Below are 15,647 nucleotides of genomic sequence, written 5' to 3' on the forward strand. Positions count from 1 at the left end.
GTAAAAAAAATTGTGAGAGAAAAATATATTTGCAGAAGGTTCCTTAAAAACAGCAGAGCGCTTCTGTAACTGACAAAAAATCATTAACCAAAGGGGCCCATTGTTGGTCCGCAAGCGAACCCTAAAGGGCCGCCAAAACATATCAAGCTCAGTTGTAATTCACTTTTTTACCACTTGTGACAGTCATGACAATCTCAAACAAACAGAGAAAGTCTGCAGCTAAAGTCATAGAGGAGTTTTAAAGTGCCAAAAATATGACTATAGTGGTAAAACAGTATTTTTATATGGACTTTTTGTTGTCAGTTTAGTAAATAAGCATAGTATTAATAATTTAGTTGATTTATTTTAGCACTAATTAATTGTATATAAATGTATTTTTCATCGTTTTTTTTTAGTCACTTCTAATGCATAATACTTGGTTGAATCAGCCTGACCTAAGCCTAAGGTGTATGTATTAAAAAAGAAAATTGTGATTAACTCATGGTTTCATATCATTTGACAAAGTTGTTAACCTGTTAAACTGTATAAAGGTTAGATATAATCATTGAATATGATTAAATTATAATGTAAGATTACTATTTCAGTGTTAATATGTTCCTCTCTGTAAAAAAGTTAAGAACCCCTGCTCGAGAGGACTCTCCTAGCAGGCACAAGACATTGATACAACGTTGATTATACATACAGGTCCTTTAAAAGTGACTTTGAAACAATGTTGCAAAATAGTTGTATTTGTAAATTGAGACGTTGATGTCCAACTTTGGATTCATGTTTTTGTTTGGGAAATGACCAAAATTCTGTGGTCAAATCAACGTCACAACCTGACATTGAATAAACGTTGTCAAAAAGTATGTTGTTTCAACGTTGTATTTGTGTTGTACAATATTGGCTGGGAAATGACCAAAATTCAACGGTCAAATCAACGGAAGAACCCAACACTAATTAAATGTCGTCAAAAAGCATGTTGTTTCAACGTTATGTTTGAGTTGCTCAATGTCAGGATTTAATTCCACAAGTTCTCAACATTGTTTTCATGCCTTGTGCCTGCTGGGTTGGTTCTACGGAATATACAACATAAAAACTAGTAGTGAAGGGAGAAGTTTGGCCCACAAGTCCTTAGCTTTCTGGAATTTGGTGCCCAAAACGTTTTAGGTGATCTACACCAGTGGTTCTCAACCTTTTTCAGTGATGTACCCCCTGTGAATTTTTTTTAAATTCAAGTACCCCTAATCAGAGCAAAGCATTTTTGGTTGAAAAAAAGAGATAAAGAAGTAAAATACAGCACTATGTCATCAGTTTCTGATTTATTAAATTGTATAACAGTGCAAAATATTGCTCATTTGTAGTGGTCTTTCTTGAACTATTTGGGAAAAAAAGATAGGTTTTTATTTATATTTATAAAGGATTTTTTAATTGTTGCTATTTTTAGAATATTTTTAAAAAGTCTCACGTACCCCTTGGCATACCTTCAAGTACCCCCAGGGGTACGCGTACCCCCATTTGAGAACCACTGATCTACACTAATGTACCCTTATTGGTCTAAAATATTACATTTGTATCTGTTCTAGGCACAGAAAAAGCAAGTTCCTGACCTGTAAAAGTGAACAGTCCAGTGTACAACAACAGCAGAACGTCACCCTTGTGACTAGCTCGTACTGCTAAATATAAATGTAGGTCCAAAAGGTGTAATTGGATGCTCTAAACGTGAGTTTACTTCTAAAAACAAGCGTGTCATTTAAAATAAAATCTTCTCCAGGCGTGCTTCCATAAAACCAAATCATCACACAGGACTCCCATTATGAGGACAAAGAGCAACGGGCCACCACACGTCAATGCTTGACAGCTAAAATGAAATGTACAATATACAACCTCCATCAAGACATGTTAATGTGATTAGAGGAGAGCTGAGTGCTGTCTGTTTGCTCGCTCTTCACGACATCTCACAGTGTTTTCACATCCTGGACCGTTTTTCCCCGAAAGGTGTTTTTGTTTGAGGTGTTGGCCCAGCAACGCAAGTTCCACAGACACGGAATATAACACCGACGTATAAAAGTTGTGATTGTGCTACATGAAGCTTTGTTTTTCCATTCACACACACACACACACAGAGGCTCTCACGCCCCACCTCTGTCCCATCACTCGCAACAGCGGTGCAGTTTGTTTGGTTCTTTCTCGCCGCATGTCAGCACCTCCCATTGCCCATGACGTTTACTTAATATACATTTTCCGTTTCCACTCCCTCAAAGACGATCCTTCAAGAGTGAGAATCATTGACCTCAACAATCATCACTCCCTCTTTGGAAATGATGCTCAACTGTTTGTCTTGAAATAAAAGCTTAATGATCACATTCCCTAAAATCACAAACATCTAATCTTCCCTTACGATGATCTATTACAGTCTATAACTATATTAGATTAAACGAGTGAAAGGTGACTATGCCGGGGTTATTTCATATGTAGAGGAGTCCCAAACTATTTAAAAGGTTGCATTTTTTTTATTTGTTTGCTTTATCTGTGAAAATATTCCATTTATAATTGATAATTTCTACTTTGCCATAAATAGTTTGCCACGGTCACGTCTGGAACCAATTAACAGCGATTAACGAGGGATGACTGTTGTTCATGCCACATACAGACCCATCACAGGAATATACACTACCGTTCAAAAGTTTGGGGTCACATTGAAATGTCCTTATTTTTGAAGGAAAAGCACTGCACTTTTCAATGAAGATAACTTTAAACTAGTCTTAACTTTATAGAAATACACTCTATACATTGCTAATGTGGTAAATGACTATTCTAGCTGCAAATGTCTGGTTTTTGGTGCAATATCTACATAGGTGTATAGAGGCCCATTTGCAGAAACTATCACTCCAGTGTTCTAATGGTACAATGTGTTTGCTCATTGGCTCAGAAGGCTAATTGATGATTAGAAAACCCTTGTGCAATCATGTTCACACATCTGAAAACAGTTTAGCTCGTTACAGAAGCTACAAAACTGACCTTCCTTTGAGCAGATTGAGTTTCTGGAGCATCACATTTGTGGGGTCAATTAAACGCTCAAAATGGCCAGAAAAAGAGAACTTTCATCTGAAACTCGACAGTCTATTCTTGTTCTTAGAAATGAAGGCTATTCCACAAAATTGTTTGGGTGACCCCAAACTTTTGAACGGTAGTGTATGTTTGTATATTATTAGTGAAATGTGAATATGCTGTGAAACATTACGATATCATATTTTCTAAATTCTAATGTAACAAACAGAACATGCAATATACACTATATTGCCTAAGGTATTTGGCCACCCATTCAAATGATCGGCCACAGGTGTATACAATCAAGCACTTAGGCATGGAGACTGTTTCTACAAACATTTGTGAAAGAATGGGCCGCTCAGTGATTTCCAGCGTGGAACTGTCATAGGATGCCACCTTTGCAACAAATCCAGTCGTGAAATGTCCTCGCTCCTAAATATTCCAAAGTCAACTGTGGACTTTTTTTATAAGAAAATGGAAGAGTTTGGGAACAACAGCAACTCAGCCACGAAGTGGTAAACTGACAGAGAGGGGTCAGCAGATGCTGAAGCGCATATTGCAAAGAGGTTGCGGACTTTCTGCACAGTCAGTTGCTACAGAGCTCCAAACTTCATGTGACCTTCTAATTAGCCCACGTACAGTACGCAGAGAGCTTCATGGAATGGGTTTCCATGGCCGAGCAGCTGCATTTAAGCCATACATCACCAAGTCCAATGCAAAGCGTCGTATGCAGTGGTGTAAAGCACGTCGCCCCTGGACTCTAGAGCAGTGGAGACGTTCTCTGAAGTGATGAATCACGCTTTTCCATCTGGCAATCTGATGGACGAGTCTGGGTTTGGAGGTTGCCAGGAGAACGGTACATTTCGGACTGCAGTGTGAAATTTGGTGGAGGAGGAATTATGGTGTGGGGTTGTTTTTCAGGAGTTGGGATTGGCCCCTTAGTTCCAGTGAAAGGAACTTTGAATGCTCCAGGATACCAAAACATTTTGGACAATTCCATGCTCCCAACCTTGTGGGAACAGTTTGGAGCGGGCCCCTTTCTCTTCCAACATGACTGTGCACCAGTGCACAAAGCAAGGGCCATAAAGACATGGATGACAAAGTCTGGTGTAGATGAACTTGACTGGCCTGCACAGAGTCCTGACGTGAACCCGATAAAACACCTTTGGGATGAATTAGAACGGAGACTGAGAGCCAGGCCTTCTCGACCAACATCAGTGTGTGACCTCACCAATGCGCTTTTGGAAGAATGGTCGAAAATTCCTATAAACACACTCCGTAACTTTGTGGACAGCCTTCCCAGAAGGTGGACCGACATCATATTGAACCCTATTGGTTAGGAATGGGATGGCACTTCAGTTCATAAGTGAGTCATGGCAGGTGGCCAAATACTTTTGGCAATAGTGTGTATTTTTGCCTGACGTCAACCTTATACAACTTAGAAATATGAAACCGGGACTTTACTTTACTGTTTAACTGTTCCTCATAATTGCATTTTTATTTTTGTATTATTTGTGTTTATTAATTATAAAGTCATGTACTTGCTTAGTCACATTTCATATTTGAAGTGAAGTGAATCATATTTACATAGCGCTTTTCTCTAGTGACTCAAAGCGCTTTACATAGTGAAACCCAATATCTAAGTTACATTTAAACCAGTGTGGGTGGCACTGGGAGCAGGTGGGTAAAGTGTCTTGCCCAAGGACACAATGGCAGTGACTAGGATGGCGGAAGCGGGGATCGAACCTGAAACCCTCAAGTTGCTGGCACGGCCGCTCTACCAACCGAGCTATACCGCCCCACCGTAATATTTAATCTTTAGGTAATATTTTTGTCAAGCTGTTCTACAAAACTTAATCAGAATCATCTTTATTGGCCAAGTATGTAAAACAGAGGGAATTTGACTTGACCCTCTTATTTGAATAATTCATTACTAAAACACAGAACACAAAAACTAAAACACAAAATATGTACAGTACTGTATATGATTTTAATGAGCAGATAAATGATATAACCAACTGAAGTCGTACAACTTTATAAAGCATTTAGTGGACAAAATAATACATAAAACTAAACATCTAATAATACATAACTTATATCAGTGGTTCTCAATCTTTTTTCACCAAGTACCATCTCAGAAAACACTTGGCTCTCAGAGTACCACCATAATGACCACCAATAAAAAAAACAATAGCGCAGTAGCCTTAAGTATTCATTAAAACAAGGCAGAGGTTTTATTTAACAAGTATTCAATATTTTTGGCCATTGTAACATTACACACAGTTTGAACAGTAACACTGTGTTTGAATATTTAAGTAGGTGGTACTTTGGCGTACCACTAGATGGAGATAGTGTACCACTTGTAGTACACCTACTACAGTTTAAGAATCACTGACATATATAATACATCCAACCATCCATTTTCTATTGCCTGTCCCTTTTGGGGGCACTGGAGCCTATCCCAGCTTGCAGTATATAATAAAAAATATACAAAAGAACAACACAAAATGATGTGAATATTAATAAATAAAGCTGCAAGCAGCGCTGAAAGGGCCCTCGGACCCCCGTGCATGCATGCATGCTGTTAGCGGGCACACATGACATAGGTCTTGCTGCCAGTTTTCCCAGTTTGAAGGAGATTGTGGAATTTCAAGCTGAATTTACACATGCATACTATTTACCCAGTAGGGTTCGCCATCTGAGTCAATCCAAAAAAATTGGAGGGCGAACTAACCGATCATAAAAATTTAGAGACAATTGTACCATGTGGTAATTAACATAGAATATTAGCATGCTAACCCTGGCAAATTCACATGAAAAGACTCCGCAAACTAACTGAATGACCGGAAGTAATGAAGTCCGTAGTTTTTAGGTTGGAAAAGAGATCTCTGATCTCAATGGGATTTTTACCTGGTTAAATAAAGGCTAAATAAAATAAATAAAAATAGGTTAACTGTTAAAAATTTGCTAAAATGTAAGCATACTAACATTACAACATTAACAGTTTGCACGTGTCAAGTCCCAAAATGTATGACTCTGAGGTGTATACCAGTAAAGTTATCCAAAAAAGCAAGTATGTTAACTGTTGGCATGTCAATGTTGGCATGGTAGCATGCTAACATTAGTATATTAACAGGTAGCACGTGTCAAGTACCAAAATGTATGACTCTGAGGTATATACCAGTAAAGTTATCCAAAAAAGCAAGTACCGTATTTTTCGGACTATAAGTCGCTCCGGAATGTACGTCGCACCGGCCGAAAATGCAGAATAAAGAAGGAAAAAAACATATATAAGTCGCATTTTTGGGGAAAATGTATTTGATCAAATCTAACACCAAGAATAGACATTTGAAAGGCAATTTAAAATAAATAAAGAATAGTGAACAACAGGCTGAATAAGTGTACGTTATATGACGCATAAATAACCAACTGAGAACGTGCCTGGTATGTTAACGTAACACATCATGGCAAGAGTCATTCAAATAACTATAACATATAGAACATGCTATACGTTTACCAAACAATCTGTCACTCCCGATCGCTAAATCCGATGAAATCTTCTTCCCCGGTGTCGCCTCTGGTATGTCCTTTCTTTCTGATGCTCGATTGCCGTTCTCTGCTGCATATTTCACTACGTCCAGTTTGTAATCTGCAGTATATGATTTCCTTTTCGGTGCCATTTTAGTTCAGCCCTTCTCAGTTTTTATAAGTTACCGCCAATGTTGACGTGATCCATTTTAATAGCTACGGCAGTAGCATATAGCAGTTAGCATCCCATGACCCACAATGCATTTCTGCCATGACCCTCCTCTGCCAAATTCTTATTGGTTGACGTGTGAGTGACGATTGCTGCCATTTGCTTTGTCTCTTACGCGAATTAGATAAATAATATTATTTGATATTTTACGGTAATGTGTTAATAATTTCACACATAAGTCGCTCCTGAGTATAAGTCGCACCCCCGGCCAAACTATGAAAAAAACTGTGATTTATAATCCGAAAAATACGGTATGCTATTGCATGGTAGCATGCTAACGTTAGCATATTAACAGGTAGCATGTGTCGGGTACCAAAATATTTGACTCTTAAGTTGTATATCAGCAAAATCAGCGAAAAAAAAGCAACCATGTTAATGTTAGCATGTGTCAAGTACCAAAATATATGACTCTGAGGTGTATACCAATAAAGTTATCCAAAAAAGCAAGTATGCTATGGCATGGTAGCATGTTAACAATAGCATATTAACAGGTAGCATGTGTCGGGTACCAAAATATTTTAGTCTAAGTTGTATATCAGCAAAAAAAAGCAACCATGTTAATGTTAGCTAGTTAAGATGCTAATGTAAGTATGCTAACAGTTAGCACGTGTCAAGTACCAAAATATATGACTGAGGTGTATACCAGTAAAGATAACTTTACTGTTTAAGTTTGAGTTATCCAAAAAAGCAAGTATGCAAACTGTTGGCATGTTATATTTGCATGGTAGCATGCTAACGTTAGCATATTAACAGGTAACATGTGTCAAAATATTTGACTCTGAATTGTATATCAGCAAAAAAAAAAAGCAAACATGTTAATGTTAGCAAGTTAATGCTAATGTAAGAGTTAACAGGTCTCAAGTACCATAATATATGACTCTAAGTTGTATACCTGTAAAATTAGCTACAAAACCCACCATACTATTGTTAGCATTGATATGCTAACAGTTAGCATGTGTGAAAAAATAAACACGTAATAATGTATAATATATCATATCAATACAGTATCCAATACAAAAGCAAATAACAAAAAATGATGTGAATAAGGACAAATTATTAAAATAGTAATTCAATAGGTCAAGCCAATGAACATATATAAATGTTCTTGCATAAACGTAATATTTTTTCGGTTAAACTAAAAAAATATAAGTGTGTTTTAATAAGTATGTGTAAGATTTTTTATTATTTTGAACATGCTGTGCATTTTGGTGGCGCTAACTGAACGTGTGTGTCCACAATAAACACACACGTCCATCCATCCATCCATTTTCTACCGCTTTGTCCCTTTCGGGGTCACGGGGGGTGCTGGAGCCTATCCCAGCTGCACTTCACTCTCACATTCACACACTCGGGCCAATTTAGCAAACACGCACGTGCGCACTGAGAAAAACAAAACAATCCCCAGTCTCCCCATCAGATTTCATCACAAGTAACCACTCTCCTCCTCCTCCACCTCTTCCCCCACATTCCCTCTGGTCAATTACTCTAAACGAATGCCAATCATTCCGCCCAGCTGTCGGCTCCACACGAAGCCTCCTTCCAGACAAAACCAAAAAGGTGGTCTTTGCAAAAACAAGGACAGACGTCCTGGAACACAAACTACTTGTGCTTCTATTCATTAACTCAACAAACCGTTGCGCTGCTCCTTCATGTGTAGCGACGAAACACTCCTTTTGGGTGGCTTCAAGAATGATGGCTGAACTTTAGACCACCCTGCCCACACAGGCCATGCCAGCTCAAATTGATTGATTTCCTCCAAAGTGAGTGAGCAAGAAGGGGAACAAATGAAGCAATGAGCTGTGGAGTGACACAGAACAGTAGCACTGTGACTTGTTGAGTCATGGTGAGGATGTCACTGAGGAGGGAGGTGGAAGTCCACTATCTTCTGTGACTTAACAGGATGCGACCCGGCGTTATGTCATCTGCTCATTTAAAAACCCACTCATGCTACATAGAGAAATTCCCACGCCCCCCCCTCTCCCCCAAACCTTTGCTGGAAAACCCATTTTTCACTATTTTAAAGTCTAATTGTTTAATCCAGAGCAGAGAGTGGTTCGGGAATGGGAGTGTGTGGCATAGTAAGAGGTTTAAGTGCTGTGCCTTGGAAGGTCAGCGGCTCTGTTATGGTCACTGTGTGACTGGCACAGATTGGCCGAGCGATGGCTTCCCGCGTGACTAGCGCCGCCGCCCCCCGCCCCACGGATGTGTTCTAGCGCACGCCATGGCACAGGGGCGGGCCTGTATGCACTGCATACCACGGCACTGGCGCTAACAGGGCCCCACGCGAGACCCGAACTAGGCCGGTTTTGCTGAAAAAAATTATTATTTGACTTATAAATGCGATGCAATTCCATGAGTCACACCCCTAAAGCCTATGTGTCAAAGTCCAAATAATGAATGATCTATGGCCCCCGGGATGATATTTGATTAGTATTAGAACCGGCCCGCAGGCTGCCTGCTGCTGTTTTGCACGCACCAATACTCCATTAGTGTTGGCGCTAGGGATTTTCAAAATAGGGTACCAGGTACCCCATCAAGTCATAAAAATGGCGTCCCACATACAATTTTTGGGGTCCTACTTTTTTGTAACCGTTTTGAAAACAAATGATAAATGTATTATCCTGTTATATCTCACATTCTATATTGTGTTTTGGAAAAAGGTTGTCATAAACGTTACTTGATTCATTAAAAAAAATAATACAAAAGAAAACACATTTTCATGCATACAGGTGTATGTAAATTTATTCCGTTATAAACATTCATTCACTTTCTTCTTTCCTTCATAGATCTAAACTTTACCGCTGCCCGTATTTTTTTTCTATATTTTTATTGTAATATTTTCCGAATGTGTTTGTTCTATTTTTGGCCAAAGTAAGACAAACAAAACAATCTGAATCGGTCTTTATTTTTTAGTTTTAATGCCATGATTTTAATAGTCCGGCCCGCGTGTGCACAGATTTTCCTCCATGCGGCCCCTGAGCTAAAATTAGTTTGACACCCCTGTTCTAAAGGACCCAAAACAGAGCTTCTTCAATGTACTGCTTTTGTTTTTTTCCAATTTTGTCAACGTTTGAAGCGCCAGTCAGAGCTGTGTCAGTCGGTCTTAGAGATCACTTTGTGTGAAATTTACCATTAATTGATTAGCGTGGACCCCGACTTAAACAAGTTGAAAACTTATTCGGGTGTTACCATTTAGTGGTCAATTGTACGGAATATGTACTGTACTGTGCAATCTACTAATAAAACTATTTAAATGTGTCCAAACTCTCAGTCTCGCTGTATAGCTTCATGTTGCAAGAAAACCGCTTTGGGATCTGGGAGTAATCTATCAATTAGTTGGTTCGATTCATTGAGAAATCCCACAAAACACATTTTGAAGCCTCAATGTGTGTTTCAGGCAAAATAGTTGAAATAAACAACACTTTTGCTGCTTGCCATGAATTCGTAATGTTTTCTAATAAATGCACATCGTCAACATTAAGATTGCACTTTTAAAATGTGTGCATTAATTTATAAGAAACACTCTCTGCAGTTCATGGCACCCACACACCTCTCATGAGCGCTATTACATCTTAGTTGCACTTATTAAAAAATTAATCCAAGCAATACAATATAAATCAAAGCTCTTTTCTAAATCAAATGAATCTTTTAACAGTTTCAGCTTGGTAGGTAATGTTTCAATTTAGTAAAGCGCTCAAAACTATGGCTCCGCTTTTTAAAATGTGCTAGCTTGATGCTAATTTACATTTCTTGTGTGTTAAACATACCTGGCCAATTCAGCTGATTCTGATTTTGGTTCTGATTCTGCTATACCATATGCTGTACATGCTACTAATTAGCATTAGCGATTTGACATGGCGATTTGACACCTCCAAATTTGGGAATCAAAACGGCAACTACTGTATATGCATGTTACAAGCTTGTGTGTAATAAGCAGTGTTGCTCATCTTACCTTAAACAAATAATTAGTTATAGGTACAAATTAGTTCTCCCAAAAAGTAATTGAGTTAATAACTCACTTACCTCATTGTAAGAGTACTGTAACTAGTTACTCAGCAAAGTAACTGAGACATTATTTTTCATTTCGTTATTTTATACGCTATTGCGTTTGATGATATCTTTAACGTCAAATATGTTTATACTAACTGATTGAAAAATAAAACTGTGTACAGTATTTTAGAACATTCGGCATTTACCTGAACTCAATAGATTGCAGTGTGCCATTTGATATGCATAGAAATAAAAATGTATTTTTAAAAAAATCAGTAAAGTAACAACATTAAATATTTTAGGTAACGTTTGGTAAAAAGACACAAAAGACCATTTCGTCTTTAAGTAGTGCAATAAAAAATACAAGTAAAAAAATAAAATAAAGTATCCTTCATCCACATTTTATCAACCATCACAACATGTATCTTAACTTGATGGCCTAATTCTTAAATTGAATTTAACAATAAGTAAGACTTCACACACATCAATATTTACAAAACTGAAAAGTAGTAGTCTAATGAATAATACAAAAACATTCTTCTCAAACTAGTTCATCATTTAAAGAGTTGTGATTAGATATATTCCGAATTTGTCCCACTTGTCAACAAGATTAAATTAAATATGATCGTATTTCCATCCATCCATGTTCTATGATTGTATTTCGTGGAAGTCAACATTTTCGTCGACACTGGTTTACTGAGGGGTGGCGGATTTTTTCGCTACTGCCGATAATTTTGTCATCCCCGCCCTTGCTCTCTGCATGCAGATAATGCGTGCCGAAACCAACACTCTGCGCTTCTTTCAACCAAACTATAGTAACGTGTCACTTCACTTTCTCAGTAACGGCAACAGCTTTGCAACGATGGCAACAGTAATTAATTATATTACTCGTTACTGAAAAAAATTACGCCGTTAGTAAAGCCGTTATACTCCAAAAGTGTTGTTACCGACACTAGTAATAAGTACAATACTTACAGTACAAAGACTTTGTAGAACTCAACAAAAGACTAGATTGGCACGTTCAACCTAATTGCAAAGACTACTTCCTGACTACAGCAAAACACCTACAACAAACTGAAATTAATGCATACTTGCAAATTAGACTGAAATGTGTATGAAAACAAAATGAACAGCACATTTGTCATTATTAGCTTAGTGTTATCTTTTTTTTTTTTTAAGATTTAGTCATTTTTTATTAGGTGAACCCACACAAAAGTAATAACAAATGCCACCCTTGAGCACTAAAACTGATTCATAGGCACTAAGATGTTGAAGATTTTATTGTTTCTATTAGTTCAGGTTGATCTTTTTATGTGCAATATTTGGTTAATGCAGTGGTGGGCCGTTAGGGCCAGCAAGGCCTTCCTTCTCTGCTGGCCTAACATAACCAGAAATCATGATCGTAATTACAGATAAAAGTCATTTTTAATTTACTTTCCCTAAATATCTAAAAGTATTCATAATCTCTTCATGTCATACTATGTTGAATTGATTGATTGATTGAAACTTTTATTAGTAAATTGCACAGTACAGTACATATTCCGTACAATTGACCACTAAATGGTAACACCCGAATAAGTTTTTCAACTTGTTTAAGTCGGGGTCCACGTTCCTTCCAGTGCTGTTGTTTTTAGGTTAGAGTTTGTATCCAATCAGAATTCAGCTAGCTTATGTTGCCATGCTGTACGAAATCTGCCTGGGGCCTTCAGAATCAACAATGCGGGCATCTGTGCACTGTAAGTGATCGGACACATACAGGTGATAGACAATTGTCGTAGCCAATCAGATCACAAGTTGTTGTCAGTAAGGCCTTCTAGCTGGCCCTGACATTTACGCATCCTGTGATTGGATACTCACTTGGGAGTCCCAAGTGAGTATCCAATCACAAGTTGTGAAAACAGGAAGTGGCACCGGAGCCATAGAAAGCCACAGAAAACTCACCGGTACACACAAAGAAGGAGAGCAAAATGTTGATTAGGTGGAAGATATAGATTAGCAAGGCCATTTTCAAGAAGGATACTTAAGAGAAACTACATCTTGTGAGACGAGGTCAGCCGACACGGGAAGCTATCTCAGCGGTGAAATTATTTGCCCGCCACTTTCACACGAATCAACCAACTACAAGCGGTACCACTGGCTTATACGACGTCAAATGGGTGTTGCAAATTGTGATTTCAAATATTTTATTTCTTAATTTGTTCATGTTTCATTTGTATTACACAACTCTTTTAATTTTGACAGTACCACGTAAGATATGTAATAATTGCTGAAGCGGGTTTATTGAATGTTAATTGCGCCGAAAAATAGACCGTTTTGTACAATGTTGAGGGGCTTCAATACTTGGTAGTGTGAAAGTGGGTTTCTGTATAGTATCTCCAGCCATGTCCATGTGGTGACATAAATCACGGTATTTTTAGAGTATATTTTAAGTATGACATCACTGAAGGCCTAGGTGAGAAACGCAATGTAAGGAGAACAAGGTCAATGTGTAGTACCTTTAATGCACAACATTGTGTTCCCAGTCTAATAAACATGAAAACATTAGAATGAGTTAAAAACTTATAATTAATTAAATAGTGTGAAATTACATGATTATGAGTAGTTTTAATAGAAAAGTGTCCAATTTAACAGTAGCCTCCTATGTTATTACGGGTGGGCTAATGGTACACACTTCTTCCTCTCATGGAGAGGTCCTGGGTTCGATTCTCAGCCAGGGTTTTGATAGAGAGGGCATCCGGTGTAAAAACTAAGTCTAAACCATTCCTGCGATTGACCCCTTACAGCAGGGGTCCCCAAACTTTTTGACTCGAGGGCCGCATGTATATATACTATATATATATATATATATATACATTACTTGCACGCTCGCCCCGACACCGTGGCGCAAGCGGGATGTCACGTTATCAATGGGAAAAGGCGTTTTTAGACAATATGATTTGCCTGAGTGGCTAGGAGACCCCGAGAGTAACAAGCGGTAGAAAATGGATTAGAAAGGACAGATTAAAAAAATAAAAATAACAAAATAAATATATGTTTTCTGTCTGTCTGTGTTGGCCCTGTGATGAGGTGGCGACTTGTCCAGGGTGTACCCCGCCTTCCGCCTGAATGCAGCTGAGATAGGCTCCAGCACCCCCCGTGACCTCAAAAGGGACAAGCGGCAAAAAAAATGGATGGATGTTTTTTTTAACTTGGGACTTCCCGCGGGCCGGATTTTGGACGCTGGTGCGGGGGGTAGTTTGGACACCCCTGCCTTACAGGAAATACAAATATTAGCTATTCTGCTCTGCTGCTCCCAGTCTGTGGAACGCTCTCCCTGACCACCTGAGGGCACCTCAGACTGTGGATGCTTTTAAAAAAGGCTTAAAAACCCATCTTTTTAAAAAAGTCTTTTTATAGATATGCATGCTGGTTCTAGCTATTGGGCTGTTTCTAGTTTTATATTGTATTTATTTTTATTATCTTTTATGATTATTATTACTATTTTCTTTTTCTTTTTTTTAACACTGTGGCACTTTGAGGTTGTTTGCTCAACGTAAAGTGCTTTTTACAAATAAAATCTATTATTATAATTTATATTATTATTATTATTAGCTTTCTATGTTGAATGTCAATTAAATGTGACTTTTAGTGTCTGTATTCAATATGTATAAAATTCATGGTCATTATTTTTTGTTTTGTATTTATTATAGATATCTGGTTCAGCAAATACAGTTAATTTTGGACTATTTTTGTATGTTTCAATGTAAACAGTAATTCACTTATGTTTTACACCTTTATAAATGTTAAAAATGTGATTTAAAACATTTAACAAAAATTTCCTGTCAGCTACGGTTTGATATTATTCCTACTACCTCCGTTATTTTCATGAGGAAAATTAATTTGAAAACAAATCCGAGGTCGACTGCGTGGATTGTGTTCTAACCTCTAATTTCCACTGTACAAATTCTTCGAATAGGACAAGCGAGCCATTAAAACACAAATGACCATCATATCTTCGACAATTCAAAGTATCCTTAATCTTCATTAGTCATCCTGTTGTGCAAATTGCCCATAACTCTTAGTCCTTGGCTTGCAAAGACCAACAAATGCCCAACGTGGGACCAAACGAGAGGTTTCTTCGCGTCGCCGCTGAAAACTGGAGCTGACAGCTTCTAGGCGAAAACACGTACTCGCTGCAGTCTCTTGGGTGCAGCGACGGCGCTGGTGTTGCTCTGATGTGAACACATTTTACTTGCCCTCCCGAGTCATGTCATAGAGTCAGAAATATTCCGCCATTTATTCCCTCTTAACACATCGCATAAAAAAATGTGACGTTTAACGTCATGTAAAATGTTTACACTTTTACATGACTTAATCTTGCAACTCAACCGGAAAGCATCTCCCACATGTTTCTTTTGTGCTTTGCAAGTTGAAGTTGAGGGTTTCTTAATTGCTTTTACACAAAGTTGGCTGCCTTTAGGTTGGCTGTTTTCACACTTTGCTTCCCACTCTCCTTGTGTTACTGCAAAAGGTCACCCGGTGCACCCAATGCTGCTTCGCCTAGTGGCATCCTTGGGTATGGCAGGCTGCCACGTCCAAATCATGTATCATAAAAAGAAAACACGCTCTCAGGTCAAGTGCTGAGAGAATCCTATCCCTTCAAGGCGGGGCTCAGAGTCACAGGATATCCTATGAAGTTGTGGAAATGTCTCCGTATCATCTTTACTCCCCGCCAGGGACAATCAGGGACGCCCGCCTGCACCCACCGTCTGCCCGGCAACACTCCTAATGAGTTGTAATCATCCAGGAGCTCCCCGCGAAACCACCGCCACAAGGGCACCGGGAAATGTTTATATGTAGGCTCCTAAATGGCAACACAAAAAAACATCCT

At 38.4% G+C, this 15,647-nt stretch overlaps 1 protein-coding gene and 1 long non-coding RNA gene across 2 annotated transcripts in view; one reads left to right on the forward strand and one right to left on the reverse strand.

The window, feature by feature from the left end:
• wnt9a (wingless-type MMTV integration site family, member 9A) overlaps positions 1-15,647 on the reverse strand; it is a 58,898-nt gene that overhangs the window by 31,545 nt on the left and 11,706 nt on the right. The gene's annotated exons all lie outside the window — the stretch shown is intronic.
• Positions 1-15,647, forward strand: part of LOC133630761 (uncharacterized) — a 72,114-nt gene that overhangs the window by 26,720 nt on the left and 29,747 nt on the right. The window lies entirely within an intron of this gene.

This window comes from Entelurus aequoreus, linkage group LG16, assembly GCF_033978785.1.
Source record: "Entelurus aequoreus isolate RoL-2023_Sb linkage group LG16, RoL_Eaeq_v1.1, whole genome shotgun sequence".
Classification (NCBI taxonomy): Eukaryota; Metazoa; Chordata; class Actinopteri; order Syngnathiformes; family Syngnathidae; genus Entelurus; species Entelurus aequoreus.